The following is a 27,464-nucleotide window of genomic DNA, read 5'->3' on the forward strand; positions in this document are numbered from 1 at the left end:
AGATTCCCACCCCTACTAATAATAAAAGATGACTGGAACACGTCTGAAAATCTCCAGGAACTGCTTTTATTTTGGTTCACTATAAAATGTTGTCTTTTAAAATGAATAATAATAAGTTTTTGTGTGTGTCACCAAAAAGGCGATTCACTAATTTGAAAACCAAAACATCAATTATAGGAGGGGTGTCACACCTGCATGCTCGGGTACTAATGATGATATCAAGTGTGTTCTGCAGCACCTTTGCAATCAAATGTTTTTGCAGCTCTGTGGCCCTCAGGCCGCCTATCTATGAGACTGGCACTCGGGAGCTCTGACAGATTGTCCGCTTCTCCTTTACGCTCACTTCCATATGCTCACATTCATTATTCATTCAGTTGTGGTTATAGTCAAGTATTTGCTCGCTATCCGTTAACAACCATCTATATCTTGTTTATGCTTCTTTTCTTTTTTTTATATATCAGGAGCAAGAAAAATCCAAGTATTTCATAAAAATGCAATGGAATTGGATTGCTTTAGCATCAGTTTCCACACGCAGGGGACGCCGATGCATGAATACACAACCTTGTTGCCGCTGCTTTGAGATATTTCCAGTCATCTCTCTACTAGTACAAGAGCTTCAAATTTGGTAGCCATAACAATGGCTAGTTTGTCCGTGAAGGCAAAATGAACCTAAAATGGCTGCTTCAAACCAAAATGGCAGAATTGATGTGGCTTTTTCAGGCATGGCTTTTTGAGATTTTTGTGTGGGTCTACTCATGATAGACATATCTACCTAAGTTTATGTTGCTCAATAAAATTGGTTTTGATGGCTTAATTTTAAAAAGTCTAGCGCGGTTCAGCTATTCCACTTTCATGTTTTATGAGGAGACATCAAAGGTCCCTGTCATGCATGCCCTGCCCACATACAACGACAAAATCTTGAAGTCCTTGCAACTAATTGACACCCATAAACAATATCTCAAAGACAATAAAGGATCCGTGGAAATGGCCAAAATTACCCTAAAATAGCTGCTTCAAACCAAAATGGGAGACTTCCTTTGTCTTTTCAGGTATGGCTTCTTGAGACTTATTTGTGGGTCTACTTATGGTAAACTTTTTTCAAACTTTGTTACCACACACAACGACCAAAACTCAAATTCTTCGCAATGTAGTGTTGTCTTTGCTATCATCCGCCCGTCTCGTACAAATTTGCCAGCAATCAGACATCTCTAGGACAAGTCCGTCTTTTAAAGAACCCCTGGAAATTGCCAGTTACTTTTAACCAAAAGTGGCATGGCTAATTGATATTTTTTTGTGGGTCTACTCATGATTGACATATCTACCAAATATCATGTTGCTAAATGAAACTGGCTTTGGGGGCTGAATTATCAAAATATTGCAGGAGGCACTACCAAGAGTCATCGATCGTGACTGCCTTGCTCCACCCACACACAATGGCGAAATCCTTGTAATAGAGTCATTTATTTGTCTGGTACAGATGGTTAAAAATTTGGTAGCAATTTTCTAGGTCAAGTGCTGTTTGGAGGATCCCTGGAAATTATGAAAATGACCCTCATTGGCTGGCTGAGACTTTTTTTGTGTGTAGACTCATGACAAACATAGCTATCGAATTTCATGTTTCTAACATAAACTATTTCATTGATGCATTTGTTGAGGTCTCAATGTAGCATTATTGTTTGTTAACGTTGAAGTTTGTAGCAATAAAAACGCTCTAAAGTTTGGTTGATGCATTGATACTGAGACGTGTTTGTAACATTCCAGCTATTGATTTCGCTCTCAATCATTTGTTGTGCATTGTGAGTCTGCACATTTTTATTTAGAGCACGGTGCACTGGAGGAGACTTAGTGACTGAAGCCATAAAAAAAAAAAAAAAATCCACTTAAAAGCTAAGAGTTGTGTCAACGTTCATCTCTCTGACGCAGTGAAAAGTGGCATCACGTTGCACTTTGAGCCCCATCTGCGCATCCTTTCAAAATGTATTTTTTCGGGGCCAAGCACAAACACACCAATGTGTGTGAAATTGTCTTTTAGCTGGCAGGAAGCGCTGCCGTCTTTGAATGGAGAAAGACGCAGAGACAAACACAGAGCGCGGAATTCTCTGCCGAGGGGGAAGATTGTCTCTAAATTGGTAAATAATAAAGATGCCTATTGGACTCTCAAGGACAAATTCCTCACACTCTAAAAATCACTACTTTTATATCTGCTGTGTACTGTTGTATTGTAAAAGCGTTGCATTTTTTCTTTACGTGTGAGTCATCATAATAACGTTGTGTGCCAGTTAACTCATCAGCAGCAGCTGCAGTGGACAGCTATTAAAAAAAAATCAGTTTTGTATCACTGTTGCACTTTAGTCACTTCCATGGTTATTAAAGTTAACAAAATGAACAAAATAATAAAAATAAAAAATAAAATAAAAAGGAGCGCAATGATGATGACATGTCAAATCGGTAAAATTACCGAATGAACAATACTGAGCTCTCCAGAAAAAACAAAAACAAATAAAAAAATAAAACTTAAAGAAACAAAATAAAACTAAACTTGAAAAAAAAAATTGGAAGACGAAGAAGAGAGTTAAAAAAAAGAAAAAAGATACCTAATGTTTATAGAACTATAAATAGATTTATAGTATAGTATTACTGTCCGGCCATACAGAAAAGAGAAAGGTTAAACAAACGTTTAGGGGAAAAAAATCACGCCACAATTACTAATATACTATACTAATACATATAGGCTATTTAAAAAATATATATATATAAAAAAAATAAAAATAAAATAAAACTGACACTAAATCTATTAAAAATTTTAACTAAAATGAAGCATTTAAAAACAAAATCCAAACCAAGCATTTTCGAAAAATGAAAACTAATAAAAACATGAAGGCTCTACAAAGTAGTAAAAAAAAAAAGTCAAAATAAAAATAAATACTATAATAAAATATCCAAAACTATCATTACTACCATTTGCATCATTTTGGTAACGTGGCAAGACTAGTTTAGCGTTTTTGGGATTAATTTATTTCTTCCACAGTATATGTATGAGGTTTATCATACTGTAGCTATTGAAAATCTGCTTTCTTCTATTATACATGAGTATTGATGTCAAAGTTGCGAATCAGTCACTACAGCGAACAGCAACTTTTCATCTAATCAGTTAATTGGCAATTCATTGACTTCTCTGTCACAGCTCGCTAATTCTACTTTGGCGACCAATCCTCCAAAGCGTGCGTGCTGATTAATTAACGTGCGGGTCCCAAATGGTTTAAAGTGCAGAAACTTGTTGATTAAATATCAAAGAGACGCATCAGAGGGATTTAAATCAAGAGTGTCTACAGCAGATGGCACACACACACACACACACACACACACACACACACACAAACACCGGGTTGTTGTTTTCTTTCCCGGGTTCGTGCCCGTGGGTCCTACCTAAACATGCCCGACAGCTGAGCTTGACCTGCGTTGTCATCTCTGGGGACAAAAGCTTGTTTTCATATCCGCGCCTCCAGCTGCTGTAAGCCTCTGAACATTTTATGATGGCATCACATCAGGCCTTAAATGGAAACATGATTTGCATATTCTCTTATTTCCTATGCCAACTACAATTTACAATTTTAAACAAAGACTCTTGATGACTCATGGATATAGAAAAACAAATGTTTTGAATAGCTGTCCAATGCAGTGATGTAAAATTGTATGCCCATAGCAATAGTTGTCCATGTTGTGAGTTGTGACTGTTTGACACCAAAGGTCACACATGCGGAACAAAACCTTTATTTTTTATTTTTTTATAGATGTCTACTTAGTAGTGACTGATTCACCGCTTTGACATTCGGGTGCATGTAAACCGTCCTTTTGGTGGCGGTAATGGAAGGGTGTGTAACAAACTCAACGTCATTTAGAGAAAAATACATTTAAATTGAAAATTTGTAATGAAAAATAAAATAGATATTTAAACAATAAACATTTAAAATTTTATTTATTTTAGAAATGGCAAAAATAAATAAATAATTCCAAATATGCATATAGTAAAAAACAAATGAGAAAATTCCACTTAAAAAAAAAAATATATATTTATATAAAACTATTAAATGATGCGAATATTGTTTAATTTTGCATTTTTTTTTTTTTCATTTGATATTTTCTGCTGGCTGTCACTGCCCCATTTGGTTCCCAATGCAAGTGGACTTAAATCAACAAATTCCTTGATGTGCTCATTTACTGCACTTTTACAAGCCAACTAACAGCACACTTCCCAACATACAGCCGCCATCAATTAAAATTCAAATTCCTTGCAGTGGAACCAAAATATCAGTTGGTGGCTTGTTTGTGTTTGTGCGTGTTTGCAGGTTGTGTGGAGAGTTATTACTGTGTGCTTTTATACAGTACAATATTGTTGAGTGCATATTTTCTCATTTAAAAAAAACACGTTTAACAAAAATTGCAGTTCCATTTAGTTACTAGTGTTTTGATATATGAGCATTGTCACGGGACAACTTTAACTTGGATTTCAAGATGCCACTGTATTTTGGTCTTCAGTCAAAGTCATACTGGGACACAGTGTACTTAGCAAATAAAATATCACAGGTGAGAGAAGTTTTTCATCTAATTGTGTTTGTGATCATACATTAGTGCAGCTTTAAGGTAAATGAATTTGAGATGTGTGAGTGGTATGTTAAAAAAAATATCCAAATTATTCTTTGTATTTTTGAGACGGTTTCCGTTGAGCGCACACCTTAATTTTGTTTTATAGTCTTGCTTGCCCAATGGCACTTAAGTATGTTTATCTTTTGTCTTTAATCTAGGCCAATTTCTCTGTTCAGCCATACAGACTGGACGGATCGAGGTGTTTCATTTTCTTGTGGGAAAACTCGGGAGAGCAAACACCGTTTTGACAACAAGCTACTGAACATTCATTGCACGCAAGTTCAACCCCCCCCCCCCCCCCCCCACACACACACACACATTGTGAGTCGTCATGGAGATGGAGCAGGACACTATTTTGTGAGAGCGAAAAGTGCTTTTCAGGCAGTTTGACAGGTGCAATCTCAAGAAGAGCTGCTCTACTTTCATTAACTAAAGACTTTGTGCAGCAAAGCAAGCAACAAGCAAGCCCTCCAGCTGCCAAATGTTTATTATTGTCGAATCAATAGCATGAGCATTAAATGGCTTCCCGTTTCATGTTTAATTTAGCACACAGCACTTTAAAATATTGGATATTTTCAGAGCGTTCCTGAGATCGTTGCTTCGACTGAAAACACACGTTTGCAGACTCACATAGAGATGCAGCCAGCTGCTGCTTGTAAGCCTCTGCACTGCCATAAAAAAAAAGGGAACTGGAGAGGTTAATTTTGGATTTCCAAGGCACAACTTTCTGTGATGTTCCCTAAAGGGTTCACACAGTGGAGTAGCAAGGGTCCCCAGGGCAGGGACTCAAGCAAGAAGGGATTGAAGGCCCTGGCAGATGGGGTGTGGGTGGGGGGGGGGGGGTGCACGATAGACAAGCATTCGTCAGATGCATGTTGTTAAATCTTAAAATAGCACATCTGCATCTTAAAGAATCAACATGAATTGTGCTTCATTCAAAAAACAAAATCAAAACAGTAATACAATAGTAAAGTGCACATAGGGGCCTACATTTTAAGCTAACTCAATTTGGAGCCAAAAATAGAATACAGCACAGGCCAAAAGTTTGGACGCACCTTCTCATTCAATGCTATGCTTTATTTTCATACCTATGTAGATTATCACTGAAGGCATCAAAACTACGACTACAACTATCAAACACACGTGGAGTTATGTACTTAACAAAAAAAGGTGAAAATAAATAAAGTAAATACATAAATAAATAGCCACCCTTTTCTCTGATGACTTTCTTGGCATTCTCTCGATAAACTTCAAAAGGTAGTCATCTGAAAGGGTTTTCTAACCGTCTTTAAGGAGTTCCCAGATGTAAGAATGCCAAGAATATGTAAAAAAAAAAGTCATCAGAGAAAAGGATGGCTATTTTGAAAAATCTATAAAATAAAACATGTTTTCGGTTATTTCACCTTTTTTTGTTAAGTACTGTCGTGGAAACATGGACAAGGACACAGGCCCTTCAAAAAAAGATTCCATTTAATCAAATCAGAGCAAAAAGATTTAACAAAAAATTCCAACATCAACTAATAGCTAAAGTTGGGCCCAATTTAAACGCTGTCAACTTCACATAACACAACTCAAACTGGACTGACCTCCAGACAAACAACTCAGGTGCCTTAAATAGGGGTGGATAAACCGAAATGAACACAAGAAGGAGGTATGACTACAAAACAAACAAAACGACCAACTTAAATCTATAGGACAAATTAACAAACAATATATGTCAACACTAACAAGTGAAAACTAAAGTGCATTTAAAGCAAGTAAAAAATACAATTAAAAAAAGAAATACTCCAAACAAATCATTAAATAAATTCCCCCCTCTAATCATGAACAATGGCAGGTGCCATATATCTTCACTTGCTTCCCTCAAACAAGAACAAATGAAAATATGTGTCCAAACAAAACTACCGACTTAATATTAACTGAAAATATTCAATAATTTAGTAAGCAAAAGCAAATTCAAACAATACTGTTTTCCCATTTTATTTGTTGATTTATTATGTAGTCCGACCGACGCATCAGCGCTTCTTCAACATAAAAACCATCACTGCAACAATAGTCGTATTCACATGCATGCTTGCTCGCTAATGGCCTCTACAATGCTCATTCATCACAACTTGGCTACGGCCACCTTTGGACATAATGAGCCATTATTGTTACTTTTGCCCACAATGCACTGCGGTCGCCCTTTCAAGCCATCAGCCTCTTTCTGGCTGGTTGACTCACCAGTGTCAATCACATCCCTGCTGGGCTGGATGGCATATCTGTGTGTGACAGAGCGACACGCACGGGCTGTTATTGTGTTACAACACCCGCGTGAATGCTCCATTTGTTTAGAAATTGATTGACAGTCAGAGAAGTGGGTCAGATCAGCTTGATTTCTAAACCAAAACTCCACTAAAAAGGACTTTTGAGAAAACTTGAGCCCAAGTGAAACCCTCAGTTTCAGTTCTATTCATTCAGTGGATGAAATGAAGACCCTTTAGCTTTCGTAAGGACTGTGAAAATTTGGTCTAAGAGGAATATATATTTTTTTTAATGAATATTTTGATTCTCTATTCCTCCATCCACTCGTTATTTATTGTTTTTAATTTTTATTTTTAATGTTAAATTTTTTATTTTTAAATATTTAAATTTTAAATATTTAAATTTTAAATTTTAAATTTAATTATTTTTTTATTTGTTATTTTTTATTTGTTATTTTTTATTTGTTATTTTTTATTTAGTATATATATATTTTTTTTTTCATTTTTTTTTTTATCACTGCTGTAAGAACCCTATGGGAGAAATAAAGTTACAGTTCAGTTGTATTTAACTTATAAATTCATTACCTATCCATTTCATCTTTAAGAATAGTTTGCTTTTCATTTTTAACATTTTTTTACATACAATTTTTTATTGCAATATAGTCTTTTTTTATTTTGCTACATTTGTGTAAAAATGAAAATTGTGCACAATGTTAAAGTGACTTGCAACAAAATTAAATATACTTTTAATACTCTTAGTTTTTTGTTAAACACTTAGGTCTACAGCACTACCGTGTTTTATATTTACGTTGGTCAATATGGTGATAAGTGGAAACCTAAGTATTTTTTCAAGTGGTACTTGGTATAAACCGCTTGACAATCGCTGTCTTATCTTATTACATCAATTAAATATTTATTCATGCTTAAACGTGTACATGGTTGCTCATGTCCGTCCACTTAAACAAGTATTGACACACATGCCAAGAAGCCTCGAGGACCTTCGCGGTTACGACCTGGACAGAGCAATTTCACTGTCTGGGTCCCTGGAGAGAAAGATCTAAGCCGCCCAAAAAGGCAAGGAAAAATTATTAAAAAGCGAAAAAAAGTGTATCTATAACTAAATACAAATAAATAAATACATCTGTGAACTGTATCTTATATTGATTTGTGAGATATTATCATTTGTGTGATGATCCAGGAAGGCAGGTGTCAAATTCTTTTTGACGGCACTGTACACGATTTATCTGATCTTTTCTTTCTCCCCCCCGAAGGTTTTGTCAACCGACGTAAAGGTCTGAGCAGCTAAATGTCAACGCAAACGCTACGGGACGATCATTGAGTCGGAAGACTCTAAAGTTCACCTCCAATTATCTCCTCCTGATCCCACCTGACACCCTCTGATTGATGGCCTGTTTTAATTGGAGTCCTGTTTAAAAGTGTGACAAACATTTATAGTGTTGTTCTAAAGTACCATCAGTGTTTCACGAGCAGAGTTAAAAGCTCAATCAAATTCATTAAGAAAAATCAGGAGAAAGTGACTGTTTTATCGACGCTTCACAATGACTCATCCAAGCGCTAGGATCGTTTGTGGGTCGATGGGTAGCAGCCCTTGAGAGTCTTCTATTATTAAGCTGCTAAAAGACATAATAGATGATATCATTACACAGCGAGTCATCATTATGCGAACACCCCATATTAACACAAAGCTCAGCAATCTCATAATTGGCTCATTTCGACAGAGACGATCTTGCTGCTGGCTCACTGAGCTCGTCGCTGGCCGACGCGGTGCAGAGAGAAAAGACACACTGCCACTTGTTACCAAACACAATCCGTTGGGCACAGAACGCAATTTGAAAGAAGTAGCCTTACCGCATGCACTATGTCATTTTGTAATGAATGTTTTACATCTTTAGACTTGGTGAAGCAGCATGTTACAAGTTATACAACTGCCCCCGCTAGCCTAAATATGGTATTCTGGTTAATATTGCGTGAATGGAATACGAGTTAAGCAGCCGTTTTTTATCCTTCCGTCTCAGATAACAACCAATCACAGCACAGCTTCAGAAAACAGGTGAGCTTTGATTGGTTGTTGCCTGAGCCCCGAGTAACTGTGATGTCATCTTCAGTCGGCAGCAAGTGGCAAAATGGCCGCCCTCGGAGATGGATAAAAACGAATGGATTTTGCTTCATAACTCATATTCCAAAAATGTTATATTAATCAGAATGTCACATTTAGACGATTGAGGTCACATTTGACATATTATTGTCAACATTTTTTTTAAATGATTGTGTGTAAAGTTACTAGTTAACGGTTCTATGATGGCCGCATTTTGTTTCTATTTCCAGTGTTTCCTACATGGTTTAAAAAAAACAAAAAAAACTAATCTAACGATGTGAATTATTTACATATTTATACTCTCACATTGTGTACAAAAACAGGATCAGGGCTGTTATGCAACAATAAACTGATTAGTCATCGTGAAGGATTTGGGGGAGGGCATGCTCGAATGAGGGTGAACACGCCGCTGTCGGGATTCTATTTAAATGCAAATCTAGTCACAGCGGACTGCGCGAGGTTACCCACACAACAGTCAAAGGACAAGTTGGGGCACAGCCATTCATGCCCCAGAGCGCAATATACATATTCAAATTCACTGTGCTGTTTTGCTGCCAAATTGGGTCAGATGGTTCCAAAACAACAGAAAAGATCAAGTTTGAACTGCTGCATGTTGCCAGGCTGAATATGGAGGGTACAGATAATTTTCGCCTCAGCTTTATATAAAAATTCTAATTGACTATGCTGTTTCACTTCCAAATTAGGGGAGATGCAGTAGCTACTATGCCCCACACAACAAAGAAAAATTGTCACTGCCACTTGTTGCTAGGCAGAACACATAATGCAAAGTTGTTTTTGCCTAAAAGTAACAGGAAAAAAAACTCACTGCATTTGTTTCTTGCCAACTTGGGGGGAAAACCTGTAGCTGCTCTGCCCCACACAACAGAGAAGTGACGATTTGCACTGACACCTGTTGCCAGGCAGAATTTGTTGGGGGTAGCTATTTTACTCGCAAAAGCATAATATTAAAAGTCTAACTTGGGGCAGACAGTGCCACTGCTCCACACAGCAGAGAAAGGAAAGACTGTATTTGCACTTGTTGTAGGCGGAACACATTGAGAACTGAGAACTGTCATGAAACTCATTCACAGCCATTGACGGCTATAGACGTCAAAAAATCATTTGAACTATTTCTATTAGTTTAACACTTTTCCCCCACTTTTGTTAACAAGAGTATGAAAACCTATTTAAAAAAATTATTGTACATTTAGAACAGATATAAAATTTGTGATTAATCAAGAGTTAACTAGTGAAGTCATGCGATTAGTAAAAAATGTAATCGCCTGACGCTCATAACTTTTAATAACCTTTTTTTTTTTCTTTAAAAAAATAAAAGATTATTAAAAATGAGGGGCGTAATTTTTTTCATAATTAATCGCATGATTTCACTAGTTAACTCACAATTAATCAAACATTTTATATATCTGTTCTAAATGTACCATATTTTGTTCTAGGTTTTCATACTCTTGTTAACAAAAGTGGGGGGGGGGGATGCCTAACTAATAGAAATAGTTCAACATTTTTTTGGACATCTATAGCCATCAATGGCAGTGAATGAGTTAAAAAAAAAAGAAGAAAAAAAAAAGAACAAGCAGTCAAACTCAATGTGCTGTTTTCTTGCCAACTTGGGGCATATAGCTACTCTGCCCCACACAACAGGCACTGGACCGATTTGCACTGCCACTTGTTGCTAGGCAGAATGTGTGGGGCTTAACCACATTCCATTTATTGCAAATGCAAATTTGATGACATTATGTAAATAACACAAGGGAGGCGAAAAGGCTGCAGACAGTCAGGGGGGGGTAGATGGATAGCAGTGGGATGAGCTGCCTGAGAGCTACTGGCTCCAATTATTTCAACAACCTCTGACTGCGGGGGGTCGTCAGTGGGGAATTTGTCTTATCACGCTCGTATCCGTCGTAGAGATAAATAACCCTTGTGCGTCTGATTTGTCTTTAGTGTTTTCCTCTGAGTAACACAAGTGACTTTGATTGACAGGTCGATGACTTCATAGCCCTTTTTCATACTGTTAAGGTAATACCATGCTTCACTGGCTTCCAAATCAGTTGCATATCTCCCCTCATGCAGCCATTTTGCGGAAACTCCTGCAGGAAAGAGGCTATTGTCTAATAAAGCTGGAAATGTTATGGACACCACGCGCCACTGAACGCATCATTCTGAAGGGGGCATGAAATGAAAGGAAAAGAAAATACATATTTATAGCTATAATATTGCCAGAAAATAAGTTGTATTTGTTGGAGAAAATAAATAAATAAATAAATAAATAAATATATATATATATATATATATATATATATATATATATATATAAGAAGAAAGATGGAGATGTGGATACCTATTACTATTAATCACTTTATTTAAATTATTAATCCATTGAGAGAAATGGGGAAGTGGTATAGTGTTCCCACGCCTATTTGCATTTCACTATTCTATCGTTACTCACGTTTTTGACTGAAGATACCACAAGATGGCGCCAAAAGCCCTACCTTGGTTCCGAAGAACTGCTCGAGTGACACATTTCGAGAGAGACAATTTAGTAAAAGGCGAAAGTTACGAAAAAATGTTTGCTTTTTTATAGTTGGGCTAAATTCCTGTCCTACAATATTCACTTTTGGATTATTGAATTATGTGAATAAATTCTCTTGTTTTTCATTTATTAATTTGTTTAATATTCATACAAGACATTTTCTAAACACAAGAAAATGGTACTTTTTTTTCTCTCAAAAATAGTTGACGTCTTATCTAACAAAATAGAAAATTATTCTTGTGAGATAATTTTTTCCTCAAATATCAAATAAGAAAAATTAACTTAATCTCCTAAAATAACCAAGTTTTCTCAAAAATATCTAACATCGTGAAAACATTTGTTATTTGCTATTTAAACGTTTCTACAGAGGTAGCCGCTCTGACCTCCGAGGGTAAGGCATTCCAAAGCACTGGAGCCCGAATCGAAAACGCTCTTGAACCCGCGGACTTCTTTTTGGCAAATTACCTGCTAAAAAAAGTAGTTAGTAACGTATTACTCCAATATTGAGTATTCTCATGAAGACAAAATAAAAATAAATATCACCACAATATATATTCTATACAATGTGGCCCTGCTATTTGCGGGTCATAGGGACCCGGGCAGCCTACAAATAGCAAAAATTCTAGCGTAATTAAAAAGAATGTAGGCTTTTGATTGATTGATTGATTGAAGGCCTTAAGCTGTTTTCGAACTGTCACTGAAAGCAACCACACCTCACAGTTAGATAGATAGATCTCTCTCTTTCTCTCTCTCGCTCTCTCTCTCACCCTCTTTCGCTCATTCTCTTTCCCACTCTCTCTCTCTCTCTCTCTCTCTCTCTCTCTCTCTCTCTCTCACCCATTCACCCTCTTTCGCACTCTCTCTCACCGTTGAAATTGTAATCCCTCGAAGTAATCCCCATTTTTATTAAATGTACATGTAATCTGATTACATGTTTTTCCCTGTAACTGTAATGGAATACAGTAAATACAAATGTTTTAATCAAATTACGTAACGGCGGTACATGTATTCCGTTACTCCCCAAGCCTGTATACTGTACTATTAAATCGACGACATAGGAAGGCACTAAACCGTGTAAAATTTTGTATGTAAGTAACAGAACCTTGAAATCACATCTCAAGTGGACCGGAAGCCAATGCAAGTTAGTATATATATATATATATATATATATATATATATATATATATATATATATATATATATATATAGATGTATATAGCTTTATTCTTGTAATGTTAACATATTTTTTTTTGTCTAAAACTATGACTTTCTTCTCATTTGATGACAACAGCATTGTCCCCCACTCCACCCCCCGTTTTTCTCTGTGGTCCTATTACTTCTTCATACTATTGTAAATGTAAATTAGAGGAGTTGTAGCTAGAAGTCAATATTGTCCACTTCTGGTCCTCTGGAAAGAGAAAAAAAAAGCGCATTGCTGTGTTTGCAGCGGCCGCAACAATTGCTCATCAGTGGCCCGTTCACGTGTAGTGAATGTTTTCTGTATGCACTGCAGCCATCCAGCGAATGTAAAACATTATTGATCGACGCATCTATCCCCTGCAAAGCAATTGAATGTCTGGATTTTCAAAATGCTTTTCTTGAAGCCATCATTAAGCATGGACGTCTTTTTGAAGACACTTACATTTGACATGCGGCCACCCGCGTGTCCCCCGTTTCTTTTTCCACCTCACTGATTAAAACCCACTTGTGTTTGTGTGGCGCCACCGAGTAGAGCAAAAGTGTGTTTTAACATGGTGGGCACACACATCTGATGACAAGGTCTTGATGATGGTTGTCAAGAGAAAATGTGAGGGGTTGGAAAGCGGGATTCGACTGATGGGAGACAAGACCGAGTGGTTGTGCCGAATAACAAATGAGCAGCGGCCTTCTCTGCTTACAATCTCAATTATTATATTTGTTCCAAGAAAAATGTATTTCCAATGGTTATTCTCTTCATTTTGGAGCATTTCTCTTGGCTCCATTGCTTGCAGCAATGCATCGTTTTTTTCTTATTTATTTATTTCTGTATTTTTTTATTATTATTATTTATTTTTATTTGTAATTTTTGTTTTGTTTTGTTTTGTTTATTATTATTTGTTTATTTTAATTAAATTTTTTAAATATTTTTTTTATCAAATCAAATTTCAGCCTCCATGTGCTGCCATCTAATTTGCCCGGGGCCCAAAGAATCAGTAGTGCTGGCCCATGCAATTTAAACAAGATTAGCAATGGGACTGTTTTCAAATCAAGATGGCCCTCGATGATGTCAACATTTTTTCTACCCTCTGATTGGTTGGTGGTATTAACTCATTCACTGCCATTGACGGCTATCGACGTAAAAAAATAATTTAAACTATTTCTATTAGTTTAACTTTTTTTTCCACTTTTGCTAGCAAGTGTATGAAAACCTAGGAAAAAATGTATTGTAAATTTAGAATAGATATAAAATTTGTGATTAATTGTTAGTTAACTAGTAAAGTCATGTGATTAATTACAATTAAAAATGTAATCGCCTGACGGGCCTAATTAAAAAATACAAAATAAGGGCCATTTAATCGTAATTAATCACATGATAATTTTATATCTGTTATAAATGTACAATAAAAAAAATTCTATGTTTTCATAAAAAATGAAATAAAATGAAAAAAATGTTAAACTAATAGAAATAGTTCAACTGAATTTTTGACGTCTATAGTCGTCAATGGCAGTGAATGAGTTAAGAGGTGGATTAAGTCAGGTAATTCCCAATTGAAGGACCGGGGACTAAATGCGCGGACCGCCACTGCCAAAGAGCGAGGAGGGGGAATGGAACAAAAGGAGCAGAGGAAAATGTCAGCCGACGACATAAACGGCGAGTAATTAGGGGTGCTTGAAGCTGATTGGAGTTGAATACAATTAGCGGCAAATGAGAGCCAGGTTGTTCTGAAAAGGAAGACATCACTGGCGGCTTTATGTGACTGGCTGAGCGTGAAGCAGCTACAGAAGGACACGTCTTCCTCGCCCTACTTGTCCTCCTTGTTCCCATTACGAAGACTGTGGGAACTACGAGATTGGACAGCTTTTGAATGGGCTGTTGGAAGCGCGCTTCAAACCACGTGACTCCTCAAGTCGGATATGTTTGGCCAGTGTATGTGCACGCATATTCAAGATGGGAAGATATGTAAAGCCGTCACTCGTTTTACCATATATTCTTGATAACCGTCACCTTGCACCATAAAACTAAACTGGATAGACTAGAAATAATCCACAAAAGTAAAAAACCACCGCACACTACTCACTCTGAACATGTGTACCTATGTACATACAGTATGTATTGTACATATGATTGATGTAATCACACATCTCAATAGTTATCTAGATAACTGGCACATAGCACATGGGAAATAAACTGAATGACTCAAAATAATCCCAAATGCGCATTAGAAATACATTGAATGACTCAAAATAATCCACCCAAATTTAAAAAGTCTACAAGACACTAATTTAAATCACATAAAATTTACAAAAACATTCTGCTGGAAACTTTTTAAATGAATGATAAAACTTTCTAAAAAATATATATAGATAGCTTTTAATCTAAAAAAAAATGTTTTTACTTAAAAAAATTAACAAATGTGACTAGGCTTTTTCTCAAGAAAAATACTAATTTCTTCTTTAAATTTGTAAGACTTTTTATACACAATAAATACAAATACAACTCTTAATCTAAAAAAAGTCATTTTTCTTGAAAGAATACAACTTTATTATTATAAAATTGAGGATTCAGCTAAAATTAATGATTTTACTAATCTAGAAATATGAAGACTTTTACATTACCGAAGGAAAAAAAATACACTTGTTTTTCAATAATCTCCAAATAAAAAAAATAAAAAAGTAAAAATAAAAAATTTAACTTAATGCTTTAAAACTTTATTCTTGTAAGATTTGAACATGTTTTAAATTGAAAGAAAATACTTTTTTTTTATCTGAAAAATGTTTTCTAAAAATATAACTTTTTTATCAAAAAATATAACTTCATATAAAAAAAAACTTTTTAACATGGAAATGTTTTATATATAAAAATGTAAAAATTACATGACATCATTCTTATTAAATTACAATACTTTTCTTGAAAATTATATTCTTATTTTATTATACTCTCATAAAACTGTACATTTTAATTTTTAAAATATATATTCTTATTCTCAAAAAATGCTACTTGCTATGAAATATAAGACTTTTTATATAACAATCAGACAAGATTACAACTTGAATCACTTTATCGAAAACATATCCAACATAGCTTTAAAAGGGATCCGATTTCACGGTGCTTGAAAGTGACATCCTAATAAAGGACCGCGCCTGTCCTTGAACACGCACGTTTCGAAGCACGCTTAAACAAGTTGAAGCGGAGCATCTCCTGGGCTATCAAGGCGCCTTTACGAGGACACGGCTGAGTGCAAAGCATTTACTCGTTTCTGGCTCCCGTCCGAGCGGCGGGCGAATGAGATGCCGCAGCAGCCGGCAGAGCGTGAGAGGGACCCATGCCAGCTGGGAAAAATATTTATTGGCGATGGCGATGTATGGACGAGGCCATCCATCAGAACATGAGAGGAGATTGGAACATGCTTCTGGGAAAAAAAACAATCTCCTTGTCATCCTGAAACAGCAGCAAGCTACAGCACTACAACATGGGCAATTTTTTGAAGGGAACATTTGATTTGGAATTTGTAAAATTGTTCATTTAATGGTAAACTATGTTTAAAAAAATGATACGATTCATTAGAAAGTAAAGAATTTTTTTGCTACATTTTTTGCTTCCATTCAATGGACATTGCGGTGTGCGCATCTGGACCCCATGGGGGCAGTATAATACAGATGTATGGATATGCTAGTGGTGCAACGGATCATCATTGATCCGTGGTCGGTTCGGATTACGGCCGATCCGCAGATTAGTTGGTGAGGTGAAAAACAAAACAAAAACAAAGTGCGCATTCACAGTTGATACAATCCTGACATGTCAAGGAAGCTGAAACATACTCAACGTAACGCGCTAAGCCGAACTTCAAAATAAAGTTGACCAAACACAGAAATACATTGACGGTAAAGCAAATAGCCTTAGTACACTTTGACGTTGAAATTCGCCCACATCGTGATGACTTCCCTTTTAGACGTTTCTTTGATTGACATTGTAGTTGCGACCAACATCGACATAACGCTATCCCGAACACGTATTCAATCGCTAATTAAGGACGCTAAGAAACCGCTAATTAATTACGCCGTCATTTTATGATCCGACGTAAGTGGCTAGCGGCTAGCTGTTAGCATGACCGTCGAGTGTCTGACCGCGGGCTGGTAAGTAAGTTCGACAGCTGACTTACTTTAATTATTTTTCAATATTTTGGACCAAGGCTACTTTGTAATTCACTCTCCATTTAAAAGAAGGGAATGTGCCTTTAATTGCACGTTGAGGTATTTTCCATTATATATATATATATATTATTTTTTTTTTTATATATATATATATATATATATGTGTGGTTATAGAATTGTGTTTTGTATTGCGTTTTAGCATAATGCTATCGGACTTTTGTATAAGGCAATTTTGGGGTTGTTGCGCAACGTGTAAATCTGTTTAGTTAAATGTAAACTTTCAAATGGGAATGTCAATAAACGGCTTGAAGCCTCTTCTTTTTTGAAGAATTATTCAAATCAATAAGAGCCAAATTTAGCTACGACAACAAAGCAACTCCTTTTATTAAAAGGCGGGATGGGGGGGGCAATACGCACATAGAAATCCTTCATTTTGTATCAGGAGAGGGAAAAACACATGGCATGGGACATCCTCAGATCTCAATTTTAGCTTTGATTTAAATCCAAACTAGATTGGAATGGGATATCTGCCAGTGTAAAGCGTGAGTGAATTAGAGCACTGCGGTGTAAACGACGGAAATGCTCTTTTATTTGGCGTCCCTCCTTTTTTGTGCCAGCGTCATTCTTTCACCCTCACCTCCCTCTGGTCGCTCCGTAAACGTTATTTAGTGCGTGCCTGTGTGTGTGTCTCGAGCCATTCATCTCCCGCCAGCCGCCCTCAGTAATTACAATGGTCCCGCGTTCTCTCTCTGCCCTCATTAGTTTCCAGAAACCAACACGGAAGCTGTGTGCTTGATGCGTGTGTGCGTGTGTTTGTGTGTGGCAATCAGCCTGCAGTCATTCGTATTTAGATGAGATTAGATAACCTGATTGGGGGATTTGCACTGATGGGAGCTTCTCTGTTGCACACACATCACATACGCGCGCGCACACGCAGACAAACTTAGAGACACTGGAGTCATTCTGATGCAAGAGGAGAAGATAAACACTGGAAAGTGGGAAAAGGAGGGGATGAAGGAAAAAGAGGGGAAAGAGCGTCTGTAGTAAAGTAGAACACAGAGGAGAGAGAAATGTCGGTTGTCTTATTTTAGTCATACAAAATGGCACTACAATGGCTGCTTCAAACCAAAATGGCAGACTTCCTGTGTGTTTTTAGACACGCCTACCCAATGTTATTGTTTTGTTGCCCTTATGGATCAAATTGGATGGAAGTCAAATCAAAACCGTCAGCAGTTTGTGAGGGATTCCTTAGAATGGCCCAAAAATAACCCTAAAATGGCCGCTTCAAAACAAAAATGGCAGATTTACAGTGAGCTTTTGGGCATGATTTTTTTTTACTTCTTTTGTCGGTTTACCCATGATAGACGTGTCTACTAAATTCCATGTTGCCAAGTCCAACCAGCCTCAGCGGCTGAATGTTCAAAAAAAGTCCCAAGGCCGCTGCTGAGGCCATTTTTTGAGCCAACAAAATGCAGGATTTTGTATTGGATCGCATTAGCAAGTGTACCTAATGAATTGTCTGGATATAGATAACGCGAGTGTGTGTTTGATCATAAATGTGTAATATTAGAGAGGTTACAGGGCTAATTGGTGTTAAAGACAAACATCTATATCATCTCTGCTCTTTATGACCTCATTAGTGTGTGAGTGTGTGTGTGTGCTAGCCAAGTGCACAAATGGCTCAAAACATTTTAGACTATCTCAGAGTGCGCACACAAGCGTGTCATGCACGAGCATGTAAGACGATGGCCGCCAATTAAATCCTGGTTATGGATAGCAGTGTCTACCTGCGTGTGCGCATGAACATGTGAGTACATGTGCGCGTGTGTGCACGGACATCTCCCCTCTGGCCTTCTCCCGGGAAGCCAATTAGGAGGCAGCAGCCCCACACTCCGCCCATCACTGTATCCGGGCAGGAGTCATCAGAGACCTAAGGTTCACGCGTCGCTGTCGCCGTGACGATGTGCAGCATGCAGGACGTATATTAGCAACTAAAGAGATGTTTAAGCTTTTGCCCCGCTTGCCCGACTTGAACACACACACCCACTTGCTCCTCTTGCAATAAGCAACGTCATTGACACGATTATCTCGTTACGCTGAAATGTCCTCTGCCCCCCTTGCCTGCCTCACACATAAACATTTCTTTCAAACTGCTTGCCTGTCTCACATACACCCACTCACTCCACTTACAATAAGTCATTTGACTGGCACACTAACTCAACTGCCTTTCAAACAACTTCTGCCTCCCATACACACCTCCTTGCTCCACTTACAATAAACCATGTGACTGACACTACATTACCTGGTTACATTTTTTAAATCACCACCACTTGCCCACCTTGCACACACAAGCCACTGCTCTGCTTCTGCACCGCTTGCCTACCTTGAATGCACCCACTTGCTCCACTTATAATAAACCATTTGACTGACACTACATTACCTGGTTAGTTACACTTTTTTCATCACCACCACTTGCGCACCTTGCACACACAGGTCACTGCTCTGCTTGCACACCGCTTGCCTACCTTGGATGCACCCACTTGCTCCACTTACAATAACCCATTTGACTGACACTACATTACCTGGTTACACTTTGTAAATCACCACCACTTGCCCACCTTGCACACACAAGCCACTGCTCTGCTTCTTCACCGCTTGCCTACCTTGAATACACCCACTTGCTCCACTTACAATAAACCATTTGACTGACACTACATTACCTGGCTACGCTTTTTTCGTCACCACGTTGCCCACCTTGCACACACACACACCTACCTTGAATGCACCCACTTGTTCCACTTGCAATCATCTGGCACATGTTGTTTTCTCATTACATTATCGGTATATGCTCACTTATCTTCTGCACCACTTGTTCCACTCGCAATGCTGCTCGGAAAAAAACGGGATGAACATGACATCATCTGTTTAGACGGGATTGTCTGTAACCTCATCAGTCCCTTGTGATGCAGAAATCCCAACATCACATATTGATTTCCAACACCTTCACTCACAGGAGTGATTTTATAGCACACTGAAGGAGAATTATTGATCAAACTTCAAATATTCCTGAGAGGCCGAGTTGTCGACGTGCATGACGCTATGCTGCTCGCTAACGCTAACATCAGGCATGACATGACTGGATGCCGGCATTCAGGATGACGTCAAGGTGGCTAACGAGGTGTGAGATGCGATCGCGCTGGGAAATAAACAGAAAGGTTGCAAGCAATTGGACGTGATTGATGAGACTGCTGTGTGCAGGAAAGCAGGAACATGTTGACGGGAAGCAAATGTCTGCCCAGATACTATGCAAATACAGGCATTTGTATTGCTTTTAGCATATCTGCCTTATTCCTGAGGGCTCTCATGTAAAAACAATTATGGGAGCGACTTCCAGTAAGATATCGGAAGTAGCAGTGAGCCATTTGTTACTAAAGCTTTTGTACGGGTGCTCCTTTCAATTTTACGGATGAAAAGCGGACGCTCACGTGCATCGAACTCCATCACTAGTATTGATACGCCTCAGAGCTTTTAGATTACTCATTGGCTCATCATCTGAAGTGACAAAGTTTAGCAAAACATGCGACTGTACTTTTGTCCTTGCCCACTTTTTAATGTCATCTTCCTTCCTCGCCACATGAGTTGAAACCACATATTGCGAGCCTTGCACATACACACAATAACCATCTATCTGTACAGCCACACACATGCCAAACATAAATTTCAGTTTTTCCATTCACATATGCAATCCATTGAACTTACCTGACTCAAACTCATGGGGGGCACGAGGGTTCAGCTTCCCTGAAACCAAAATACAAAAATCCAATTATGATTACGTTTGAACTTTTTTAACACGATTATGTCATCTTATCTCATCACGCTGACATGTGACAGGACACAGCCCCCCCCCCCCCTGCGGGAAGATGATTAGACCTGTATGAGTGTGATCGTTTGCTTTGGTCTAGCTTCAAATTGCCATCCTTTAACGCACTCTAAACGACATCGACGCTCATTTGAAATTCAGCGACCTTGATGTGTGTTTCAACTTGGCGCATGTGATAATGTGTGGGCGGGTCCCCAAAGAGGCAGATCGTAACAATGGCGGAAAATGCTCATGCTCAAAATGGAGATGCGTGGAATCCCACCGCACGCCGACTCTTGACCATGTAACTGCGTGTGTGTGTTTGTGCCTGTGCGCGTGTGTGTTGTCATGCGAGCAACAACATGATTTTAAATTAAACTTAAATTGAATTAAGCAGGCCAGCGAGACAGAAAGTGTCGTGCTTTGTTATTACGCGACTGTGAGCACAAACATATATACACACATAGAGTAAGAAGCACACATGAATAAAGTCACACACACATAAAGAAAATAGTCTGACAGCATTTTCAAACGTTTCTGCCTGCTTAAGCGCGAGTTGTTAAGTTAAGACAAGCAATACCCGAAGAAACATCACACCGACATCAAAAACCGCACAGACCAGAAGCGTCGATGTACCAAAGGGACCAGTAGAAATTAAAATGTAACTCCAGGCGCAATGCAGATTGCCTTTATGCTGCATTGGGCAAAAGTATTGAGACGCTTCAAATATTAAAGTTTAAAAACCAAAAAAGAAAAAAAAAGGGGTTTAATTTGTGAATTGGGATAGCCACAAATCAAGGTATTAATATATGTCTGTTTTAAAGAAAATTCTAGCCTTTTTTTTTTAACTTACTTAAAAAAAAAAACTTTTAATTTAGGTTGTTTTAATGTGATCATTTTAAAATGATTTTTGAACACATGATGTTAAATATATATTTTGATCATGCAGTGTCAGTTAAGTGCTAAAAAGGTGGTAGAAAAGTCAAATTTATGTCATTTCATTCTTAAATATTATATACTCACTCTAACCCAAAAACACAGCAGACTACTAATTGTCCCTAACCCTACGCTAACCTTTAAGTGGAAGTCAACATTAAACATTTCTTGACAATATGTTTTATGTGACCTCACTAGACATTCTGATTAATATTACATTTGTGGAATGTGAGCTACGAAGCAAAATCCAGCCATTTTTTATCCATCCCAGGGGGCGGCCATTTTGCTCAGGCAACGACCAATCACAGCTCACCTGTTTTCTGAAGCTGTGCTGTAAATGGTGTTACCTGAGACCTGAGCAACATTGATGTCATCTTCAGTCGAAAGCAAGTGACAAAATGGCCGCCCCCTCAGATGAATAAAAAAGGCTGGATTTTGCTGCTTAACTCATATTCCGCTAACACAATATCAACCTGAATGCCATATTTAGACTTGTGGGGCTGCATAGAACATATTATTGTCAAAAATCCGAATCCTAAACCCTAAAATTAACCGTATTCATCCATTCTCGACTCTGAATATGTAATGAGCTGCAAAGGCCTGAAAAGGCGATCTGACAATTTTATTTGTCGCAATTTACGCAAACACTGCAGGACCTTAGTGAGTTTGGTAGGGAAGAACAGCGGAGAACAAGAACGCGTCCCATTACTTCTGCTGATAAAACGCCCCTGTGCGCTAATGTCAAGCGTTTGAGGATGCAGCAGCTTGTTGAAGGCGCGAGTTGACCATTGGTGGACAGAGGTGCCTTGTTAAAGGGAATCGAAGAAGCGCTGATAGGAGAAAGAATGAGCTGTCAGGCGCCATAATGGCCGAGCACGGCGAGCAAGCCCGCGCTCGGGTAGCGGCAAAGGAGAAAGGCGTAAAGGGAGGAAATAAATGAAAGCGTCAGCTTGTTATAGTTGTGGTAAAGTTTTAATGTTGTAGTATAAAAGAAAGAGAGGGGCGTGTCTGGTTGTAAGCGGCAATGAATTATTGGAAGATGATTAATGAAGGTGCTGCAGCCAATCAGAAGGCTCCTTACAGGTCACATGAATCTCCTCTTAACTTTATTGTTTCTCTGCCATCATCCATCTCTTCGTCATTCCATCATCCCTTCTATACTTTGTTGAGGGGTGAAAGAAAACGATCCACGATCCACGTGAGCGTCCGTTTTAGCGCCATTGGTTGCATAACGATCCGATCGACAATCGAGGCCAAAGCAGCGACTTTCACGATGGCTCAGATGAAGAATTGATTCTAACGAGCGTCTTAAGTCGGCCATGTTAGCAGCGTGTGAGTAACACCGATTTACTCATGCTTCCTTAGCACGAGATAATTGCGCTAAATGCCATTCGAGCACACAGAGGTGACTCGTTTGCATAACGACGGGGTCCGATGAAAGCAGGAGGAAAATCATATATGAAAACGATATTGTTTTTGTTTTTTTGCCCGCCTGAAATTGACACAATTTAATTTGCCATTCAGAACTCAAATTATTAAAACAGTGCCATAACGTCAACACAACCCAAACTGTAAACCTACCCTAAACCCTTTTACCTAAATCTCCCTCGAAACTTGGCCTATCCCTAAAATGACCCGAACCGTAACCCTACAGCCTAATCCAAACTTGAACAAAATAGCTGCAGACTCAACCAAAACAGACCTGATGGATGCTAGGCAAAGATTCAACAACTTAATGAAAAAAGTAAGTCAAAGTAAATCAAGTCCTGAGTGACAGACCAGACGGCACTTGTTCTGGCAGCTGCCCCACAAGGGAAAAACTTCCCGAAGCTGACGGATGGCTTCCCAAAGTACAAATCAAAGCACGCTTTCCCTCCGAGACCTGCCACCGGGGGTTACAAGCATCGGAACCAGTCCATCACCTTGTGAGGTGAAGCCAGTGCAGGGGAAAAACAACATGAGGATGAAGAGCATGACGCGCATCAGAGATCGGGGGATGACAGGAACAACACACACAGATCGAGGATGTCTGTTGTGAAGGCCTGATGAGAAAGTGACGGACGATGAAGAAAGGCTTCAATAAGTCTTTCAGCTTGTGTCCGAATGTGTGTGTATGTATGTGAGCTAAAGCCTCAAGACATACATGACAAAGTGAAATGACTTGGAAGTGACGCTGCGCGATTACTAAAAGGGTGAAATTCCGTACAGGGTGAGGAATATTCTAGCTAGCCAAACAGGAAAACCCAGACCTGATTGAAAAATCATCTGTGAGATGGCACAGTGGGGGGGATGTCCTCGTGGTCTGACATATTGATATATTCCTTTCCTGGTGGCACAGTGAGGCATGTTATGTTGTTGCTCATGAAACATGCTAACCACATGCTAGCATGTGTGTCTTATCGTCAACACTTGTGGGTTTGAATCTCTCAGCTGGGGCTTTTCTGTGTGGAATTGGCAATGCCCCCCCCCCCCCTCGACACGCAACTGCTGTCCTTGAACGCACGTGTGTGTGAGCGTGTGTGTGCATTGTATATTTGTTTTTTCTACATGACGAGGCTCATATGTCCGGTTGAACTATTATTGTGGGGACCAACTTGTCCCTGTATTTGTGTGTGTGTGTGTGTTCACATCATGGGGACCATTTTCTAGGTTTTTACTATCATTGTGAGGACCACGTGTCCTTGTGTGGACATTTTGGTGTTCTCCATGAGTCCAAACCTCTTTTTGGTTGGGGTTAGGGTAAGGGTCTAGGAAATGCATTGTCAATGAGATGTCCCCACTAGTAATGTAAACCCAACGTGTGTGTGTGGGGGGGGGGGGTGTACTTGTACATACGACATTGTGAGGACCAAAATACATCTTTAACCAACAGATTGAGGACATTTTTGTAAAGTGAGGACATTTTGGCCAACTCAAGACCTCTTTTTGAGGGTCAAGACTTGGTTTTAGAGTTTAGGTTTGAATTGGGTTATGGTTGAGGTTAGGGTAAGGAATGGGGGTAGGCAATCATTTTTGATGGGTGGGGTTAGGGGGAGGGGCTAGGAAATGCATTATGTCAATGAGATGGCCTCACAAAGGTAGTAAAACAAACTTGTGTGTGTGTGCTTTGTTTGTTGTTTAGTCCAGGTGGTCTCGCAGCAGGTGCACACTTGATCAGAATGTTCTCACTCATTGCGTCATTCACCCTTACAGATTTACAGGTCACAGCGCGCGCACACACACATGCACGCATGCATGCAAGCACACACGCATAGAGCAAATTCACACAGTCTTGCAATCCATTTGTTTGTGGAGCTCATTCAGCATTTCAGCTACTTTCAAACACAGCCAATAAACTGCCAAACTACTGTAGGTCGATAAAAATCCTGATGAATCCGTGTGGAAAACAAGTGAGTGGAAGTTTGAATAATTAATTTAGTGACTCTTTTTCGGTTTGTTTATGTCTCTCTCGCACACAAGACGTTAAGCCAAGCGCTGACCTTGTGAGGTTGACTTACTAGAGTTTGTGTTTTGCAGTAAGTCATCAAAAAAATCCGCCACCATGCTGCGCCCACATGCAGTGATAAGAACTAAGCATTTTCCCAATTTATTGTCACTGGTCTGGGGAGTATACTTGTAAGCAAACAAAATACAAAAAAAGATGCTTGGAAATATCCAAAATGCCCCTCAATTGCTGCTTCCAAACAAAATGGCAGATTTTCTGTGTCTCTTGTCTTTTTAAGACTTTTTGTTGGTGTACTCATGATAGACATGGTCTATAAAATTCCATGTTGCTTAGCCAAACTCATTTTGAGGCCTGAATTTAGAAAAAAAATTAATGATCTTAATTATTAGAGTTTTATGTTTTATGGTGAGTCATCAAATTTTACTGCAACGCTTCAACCACATGCAATGACGAATACTCCCCTTAAAATGTAGCGGTGACTACTCAAGAGTTGAGTACTCGTATTGGCATCGGTCTGAAAAAAAGTGGTCGTTTTTGAGGGACATATGGCAAGGACAAAATGGCTGCCGCTTCAAAACCGAAACGACAGCCTTCCTGCGTGACCTTTCAGTGACGGCTTTTTGACTCGTGACAACAGACACACCCCACCACATTTCATGTGGTTTAATCAAGCAAGCTTTGAAGGCTGAATTTCTCAAAACAAAAACAAAAAAAATCAGGGGCGCTACTGCAGTTTGACCCACTTACAACTTCTTCTACACAAACACAGCAGTTTTTCCACTCTAATAGTAGAAGAACAGCACAGCGTTAACTTTAAATGACAGTCAAGTCAAGTCGTCTTGTTGGGCGATCAGCCGTAAACGCGGACAAGAGGCGAGGGGCAATCGTTCGGGGGCTCGATCATGTGTGTGTGTGCGTGCAGCGGGTCTCGGAGGGAGCTGCAGCACGCTCATCGCCCGGTTGACCGCCCCCCCCCCCCCCCCCCCCGGGGGATGATGCAAGACGTGATGTGTCACACACACGCTCAGACACTGAAGCACTGTTGCCGCTTTAATGCAATGACGCTGGCTAACATTATGGAAGAGAAAGAACAGACACTGCAGGAAGACATCGGGCAACACACTTCACAAATCATAATGTGGTAAAGAGAAGATAAAATAGTCGAATCCTGTTGCGCATGGTGATGGTTATCGTGAAAATTGGAGCTGTCACCTTAACTCATTCACTGCCATGCATTCATTTGAACTATTTCGATTAGTTTAACAGTTTTTTCCACTTTTGTTAACAAGAGTATGAAAACCTAGGAACACATTTTTATTATACATTTAGAACAGATATAACATTTGTGATTCGTGAGTTAACTAGTGAAGTCATGCAATTAATTACAATTCAACATCTTAATCGCCTGATGCCTCTCATTTTTAATAATTTTTTCTTTTCTTTTTTTAAAAAAATCTTTTCTTTACAAAAATTCATTCATGCGATTAATTACAATTTTAAAAAAATATCGCCTGACGCCCCTACTTTTTAATAATCGTTTTTTCTTTTAAAAAAAGAAAAAAAAAGAAAAGATTTACAAATTTGGGGCATCAGGCGATTAAAATTTGTAATCGTAATTTATCGCATGACTTCACTAGTTAACTCACGATTAATCTGTTCTAAATATACAAAAAAAAGTCTAGGTTTTCATACTCTTGTTAATAAAAGTGGGGGAAAAAATGTTAAACTAATTTTGACGTCTATAGCCGTCAATGGCAGTGAATGAGTTAATGATATGACGCACTGTACTGTGGCGTGGTCTATGAATTAGACTTTGCAGATTATTTTGAGTCATTCGGTTTATTTCGGGTTGGTGATTATCGTGAATAAATGGTCAGAGGAGAGGAGAGGAGCAACGTTCTTTTCCTTTTCCTTTTTGAACATTTTATGGTCACTTTTTGGACATTTTTTTTATTTTTTTAACGTTTTTTTTAAATCTACCTTTGGCTTTTTTAATTTGTTTGTTGTTTAATTATTCATTTGTATTTAATCATTAATTCCTTTAAATAATATATATTTTTTAATTTTAAATTTTATTTTAAGATCCACAAGGAGCCACAGAAGAGGGACTTAAGAGCCAAATGTGGCTCCAGAGCCACACGTTGCAGACCCCTGAACTAGACGGATGAAAATTATGTTTTCTTGGACTCAAATAAAGACTAAAATGCTCAAAAAACAAGCTGATAAAATGAACACTATCTGCTTCTTCCTTGACAATCGGTCCATGAGCGTGACTCAGTGATATGGTGGTCGTCTCCCAATCCAGAGGTTGTGGGTTCGAT

The 27,464-nt window shown here is 38.5% G+C and overlaps 1 protein-coding gene across 1 annotated transcript in view; it reads right to left on the minus strand.

Annotated features, from left to right (window-relative positions):
• The window catches only part of slc8a2b (solute carrier family 8 member 2b), a 63,469-nt gene that overhangs the window by 20,946 nt on the left and 15,059 nt on the right, over positions 1 to 27,464 (minus strand). Inside the window, exon 2 of the mRNA XM_086080111.1 lies at positions 20,663 to 20,701. The gene's annotated coding sequence lies outside the window, so the exon portion shown is untranslated. The remainder of the gene's footprint in view (positions 1 to 20,662; positions 20,702 to 27,464) is intronic.

This window comes from Leptonotus elevatus, chromosome 7 (genome assembly GCF_054856555.1).
Source record: "Leptonotus elevatus isolate MCC_2025b chromosome 7, RoL_Lele_1.0, whole genome shotgun sequence".
Lineage (NCBI taxonomy): Eukaryota > Metazoa > Chordata > Actinopteri > Syngnathiformes > Syngnathidae > Leptonotus > Leptonotus elevatus.